Source organism: Netta rufina (genome assembly GCF_964035555.1).
Source record: "Netta rufina genome assembly, chromosome: 1".
Lineage (NCBI taxonomy): Eukaryota > Metazoa > Chordata > Aves > Anseriformes > Anatidae > Netta > Netta rufina.
Window position 1 is genome coordinate 197615773 of NC_140123.1, and position 6825 is coordinate 197622597.

Sequence of the window (6825 nt, forward strand, 5' to 3'; positions counted from 1 at the left end):
CTCTTCTTCCTGATCCATCTGTATTTCCCCACTCTTCTTTTCCAAATGCTTATGAATAAAAAATACAGATTTCATTAAAACTTCAAATAGGACTTCCACATATAAGGTATACTTAGTCTAAAAATGCACTGAGCTCTAATAGAGATAGGACAATATGGGATTGTGGAATGTTTCACTGAAATAAAGTTGCCAGGGAGAAAACACATCAGCTCTAACAATTTGCATGGTAGGCTACAGGCTTGAGCAGGAATTTCTAGCAAGTGCTGATCAGAATTCCAAAAGAAACATCTACACAGTTCTTAAAAGTAGCTAATTGACATGTGTGGTAAATCTGAAATGTCTAGGATGCTATTGACTTGTGATACAGATCAGTTGCACATGTGCACAACATTTGACATGGTTTAATTTTGATAGAGTTTAACAATTGTCACGTTAGTCAATGTTGACAAGTGGGAATGGGGCATAGTCAGGCTGGAAACAAATTTGGTATACATGGACTAAAAATATAATTTTTTATTGTGTTAAAAATTAAATATTTCCTTCCAGATCAGTCTAATTCAAAATAAAATATTTTTCCCCATGGAAAATTTATTCGAATTAAGCTTTTTTTTTTTTTTTTTTTTTTTTTTACATAAGAATGTATGTAATATTAATTTTCAGAACGTGATATAATTTAACAGAAAAAAATATATATTAGAAAAATCTATTAGAAAATGTGGTATTTTCCATACCATAATAAGCTTAATATAAAAAATAAATTTAAAAGTCTTCTAACAGGATTGTAGACTCCTAGCCATATATTTTAACATTTGGGGTGAAGTGGTTTTTATCGTTTTTTTTTGTTGTTGTTTGTTTGTTTTATTTTGTTTTGTTTTTTGTTTTTTGTTTTTTTATTCCAGCATTTGATTTAAAATCTGCTGGTGAATTTGAAGTTCTATTTTAATGCATACTAGAATAATTAGATGCACCATGGAGCAGCTTAAGCTAATTGAAATGGCCACAAAAACTGTCGATGCAAATGGAGCCATCTGGATGAACAGATAAAAGCTTTGGAGACATTCAAAAGACAGGTGGCACTTGGTTACTTTCTCTCTCTTGTTCACAGTATGGAGAGAAAACTGGGAAAAAGAAAAGTAAAATTCTTCAGACCACCAAGACAAAATTTAGTGTCCACAAGCCTACAGTTTTGGACAAAGTTAGTATGGTAAAAAAAGAAATTACCACCTGATAATAAAAAGAAAAGATAATTAACCCAACTGTATAAACCAAAGGAACACCAATTACTCAGTGTAAAAAGGAGGATTAGGCCAAACTGTAAGCTAAATCATTGTAGAGTATTCATCATTTTTTGTTTAAATAACTTGACTTAATTCAGACAGTCTGACTTAAGTTTCAGCTCACTCATATAGTTTGTGAGAGATTGGACAAATTCCTTAAGTGTTCATTTTCTATGTGTTAGTGTCCATGTTTCTATTTCATGTCTGAGAGAATTATGTGTACTTATAGGTTAAAAAAAAAAAAAAACTGTGCTGCTTATAGAACCTCTTTTGGAAATAATTGTGCCATTTTGTCTCTTCTCTTTCTTCTCTTTTGTATCTATTCAAGTTGCCAGGGATTTTTTGGTTGTTTTTTTTTGGTTGGTTGGTTGGTTGGTTGGTTAGGTGGTTTGGTTTGTTTGTTTGTTGTTGTTTTGTTTCATTCACTTTGATCATTTACTGTAACTGATAGTTAGAATGAGAAAGTTAGAATTGAACAAAACTATTCAAACCTCCTTTTACGTGAAACATGAAAAAGAACTTTTTTATCAAATGGAAAGTACCTGAATGAAATGTCATCTTTATTATAGTTGTCCTTTTCATACATTTAATTAATTTCAGACAATTAAAAAAGGTTCAAAAAAGTAGTTCAATAGGATTTCATGGCATTTCTTCTTACAACATTTTGCAGAAAATTTTACTAAAAGAGAAAAACCTCATTCCCTTATGATCTTTCTTATTTAAATTAACAATAATATATTTTTTTCAGACTTTAAAAAGAATATAAAAATCAAATAGGTATAAAAATAATAAAAAACAACTAAAGAAATTTATTGGTAAATCCAAAAAGAAAAAAAAAAAAAGCATTTCAGCTCTGTTCTGGTATGCTTATAGATAATAATTGAGCTCACCTGGAAGAAGCCCCTGTTGAGAAAATCTGATGTTTTTACAGCTGCTCATTTTACCCAAAGATAAATAATTCTTTTGTTGTCACTTACATGTATTGGAATAGCTTTATATTTCAAGTACATTTAGATTGTTTCACGTGTGCTACCCCATGTGGTTTTACTATGAATTTTTTTTTTGATGTGTGGAATTTCCTTCCAAGTCACCTGGGGACTCTGGTCATTGTAGTGAGGAGGGCTGTTTGACTGCCTATAGACAAAGAGAGAGATGGAGTCATCAATCTGCTAAATACTCAAGCCCTTGGAAATCCAATTGGACGGAAGCATCCTCTCAGGTCTTCATATTCTTTCTCCCACAGGCCATATGTCTCTTCTAGGAATATTTTCCTAGCTAGTCTCTAAGGAAAATGGCAGCTACGTACTGAAATTCACAGCAGAATTAAACAGGCTTTCAGATTAAGTATTTGATCTCTTCACTGGACTATTCCTGCAGGCCTAGCTGTGTTATTTCAAATCTGTGACCAGAAATATTCTAAGTCTTAAATATCCATTTTTCTAGTATATAAACTTTCATGCAGTGGGACATGTCATGAAGCAAGAAACCACATATAGCAGATTAAAAAACAATAATAATAATAAAGCTTATTCTAGGCTGCAAAAAAAGGACAGGTACTTTCTAGTAGGCTTCTTTTGAACATAGGAAACATAGGAGACTACTAGTGTACTTCCTAGCTATAGGAGAGAATATCACAATTTGTCCCTTGCTTGACCTGTTTTTACCCAGAAAAGTTGGTAAACAATGGATATCATGGTCCTGTGCTACATGTGAGATATAGTCCTAGCTGTGGGGAGTCAAAGATCAGAGTGAGAGGCTGTGAGCCTAAAGTTAAGATGTGGTAGCTCTGTGCCTGTAAACAACCATGGGTTCTCTGGTACCAACTTTAGAAATAAAGCTTTACCAAAGACTCTGAATTATAAACACAGGGCTAAGTGGGATTCTAGTTTACCACTAGAGGGTATCCTTATTATTCATGTTGAACCGATCTCATACCAGGAACAAAGTCATGGGGAAATTAATAATAATAATAATAATAATAATAATAATAATAATAATAATAATAATAATAATAATAATAATAATAATAATAAACAAAATCAAAGTATGGCTGTATCTGTTAACTGCTCTGCTCATTGCATGGACTTGAAAAGTTTCCATGAGGCAGTTAAAAACCCAGATACCATTAAACCAGTCTGCTGTAGGGCAGCTATCCTTACTCAGGTGCATATCTTTGTTTATTGCTCCCAGTTGGAATAAAGAGATAAGGAGATGTTTGAGACTTTCTGAAAAATTAGAAGGAAATTGAGGTCATTACTGTTATCTTGGCCTTCATGTAAGGAAGCTCATCTGCACTTTCTTTATAGTGCGGAGACCAAGACTGATTTGGGATTTTGTTTAATCTTCTGTTTTGCTTTGTCATTTTAGTTTTTTGTTTGTTTGTTTGTTTTTGTTTGTTTACTTCTTTGTTTTTACACCAGTACAGGAAAATGTCTCTGGAGGTATTTGCTAAACCTTAAACACGTTTCAAACAACATCTTAATTTTAGAGAATGATAATATGAATGTTGCATAATAAATGAAAATATATATAAAAACATGTTATTAGACAGGATTTTGTGTTTATGTGAAACATAAATTATGTTTCAAAATTAGAACAGCATTGGTATTTCACAACTTACTCAGGTACTTACTGTCTGATCTATAATATTCATTTCTGATTGTATAGAGATTGTTTAAGTAAGGCTTTAGTAGTAAACTTCAGATGAGAAAGATTATATGTAAAATGCTGTTGCTTCATTTTTGCAACTTTTCCTATAAATGATGGCCTTTTGAAAGTACCCTATTTGTATGACCTCAAACCAGTTCATAAACAGGATTACCATCTCAAGTAAAATGAACCTAATTTTGATATTAGTGGCTGACAAGAATAAAATGCTTTTCTTTCTTTGCTTTTATCTTCAGTAATTGTGATGTGTTTTAAAAAAAAAAAAAAAAAAAAAAAAAAAGTATTAGGACAGTATTGTGCATAGATTTGAATAAGAATAAACTAAAATCTTTAAAAATAATAATGAATCTTTTATATGGTTAAGAAAGAAAGAGAATTCTGTTCTTCCTAGGTGGTCCTAGTTTAGAAACAGAAGACAAGATTCATTTGTCAAACTTAACCATCTAAAAGTTAGCATGACTAGCTCAGTTTTAGTTGTCTAGGCTCTTCACATAGTCAAAGAAGAGAAATAGGCACTTCCAGAAGTTTCGTCAGCTCATCTTAACATATAAGAAAAGCATCTAAGAAAAATGAGTTGAATAACCTTCTGGGTTAACCTGCCTCATATTTCAATGTCTAATTTTTAGATATCTGAAGTGAAGCAAATTTAATGATCAAAACCCAGAAAAAAATGCTTGTTCTCACAATATCCTGAATCCAATGATTGCATTAATTTCAGTTAGTGTTCTCTATCTGATCAGATTTGTCCATTTAAAGGACTGGGACAGAGGATGGAGGGAATAGGAAAGGGGTTCACACTAAACAGGGAAGGATGGATTTTGAATACTTGGTATGAAGAAAAAGAATATGGCAAAACACTCTAAGGACTTCGGAGGAGATATAATTTCTTTAAAGTCCAAACTATTTTTATTTATTTATTTATTTTTTTACCAAACATATATATATTTTTAATTGTGTTACTAGATATATCTCTGATTGAAATATTTTCACATTTCATATATGAGAGATTTTGAACGTGAATATTCTAATATTTTCAATAAAAGTGAAGAGTTGTCCCCTATATAGTATTCCTATTTTAAAACCCATTTTAAGTGTTTTTTTTTCATCTTTCTTTTATTCAACTCTAACTGTTTCTGCTGTTCCTAGCAAGTACTCCTAACATTTTTATTTATTTATTTATTTATTTACAAAGGACTCCATATATTCAAATATTCTAAGATCAGAAAAAATCTTCTGATAATCTAGTTTGATCTGGGACAGGGTGGCAGTGGAAGGGATGAGTGTAAGATAAAACTATCTCACTTCTACTAGCAAATTCATGCTCCAAAGTAAAAATCTCAAGAAAAAAAAACATATAATGCCTGCTCTGATTCTGAATCTACAACTGCTAAATTGCTTCTTAAGCATCCTACTGCTGACATTCCTGACCTTGTTTGCATCTGAATTTATCCCATCTCATCTTGAAGAATTGAATCTTACTAAAACTTTGCAACCTGTGCTCCAGAGCTCTTCATTTACTGAACTTTGTCTCCCAATAAAGAACCAGTGAACTGTGGTGAAAGGATCTCTTTGCTTTATTTTGGTTAAGCTAAACAGATTGATTCATCCTTGTTAGAGAGTTTACTGAAACAAGAGTACTTGAACTTAATCATAGCTCTTCAAAAGAACAGTCCTATCTTCATGGGTGTCCTGGGAGCCAGGGGGACTAGTAAGAGGTATTAGCGAGGAAGAGGAGGGATGAAAGGGGTTGGGCAATGCAGACTCCTTCAAATCTTTGATAGATTTATATCTTGTTTAAACGCTATCAAGAAGTATACAAATACTCTCGTTTCTCTGAGGAGTTGAAAATCCTTTGTAACTCACAGTGTAGGGAAGCTCACATTTTGCCTGCAAACTAGATTATCCCTGTTTTAGACAGAAGGAAAAGGAGTCACAGGGAATTTATATGATTTGCCTCAGGAGCAGATTACCATTCTGCCTTATTCACCACGCCTGAACTTCATCTTTTCAGTTCACAAAAACTTTTATGTCTGAGTGGGATCTGCAAGGAGATATATATCAGGAAATTTCCTTGTAACGCTACCTGTTGATCTGTCAGTCCCTAGGGATGAATATATGTAATATGCATGATAATTTTCAACCAGAATGCACAGCTTCAAATTTCCCTTTTATTCAAACAGAGCCTGGTCCCAAACCTGTTGAAGGATGAAACAGTTCTCAGGAGCTCTGAATTAGGCTTATAAATATGTCTTCTGTTTTAAAATGCAAGGTGTACTTTAACAAAAACACTACTATTTCAGCCATGAAACATTCATTTTAAAGCACGTTTATCTAACAGTTTCATGTAAATGGACTAAATACATACAAAATCCAAGTCCATAAAAAAAAAAAAAAAGCTAATGATGATTTAAAGCAAATAACCTTTTCTTCCCAACATAGTTTTCAGCTGTCATGTCACCTAGTTTAGAGATTAATATATATATTAATTATCTGTTAATTATATATATATATATATATAATATATATATATATATAATTAACAGATATAATATATATATATAATTAACAGATCCTCATTTAAACTAAGAGAAAATGCAAATTTTCCTCTGAAATTTTTCTCTACCTTAATGCTCTTAAATTCGGTTTTGTACTGGAGAAGATCCACTGGATGGCAGCCTTGCTCCTCTCAAATCATAGGATACAGTCAGTTAAAAAAGCTTTGTTACAAACATGCAGCCCAAACCTGTCTTTGGCCTGTGCCCTAGTAATAGAGGTGCCTTTACCTGATTATTCAGATGGATAGAGATTCTTCATGTGCAGGTGCGTTTAATCTTTTCAAGATGTAACAAAGCCCTATAAAGCCATGCTCTGTTGTGTAAAA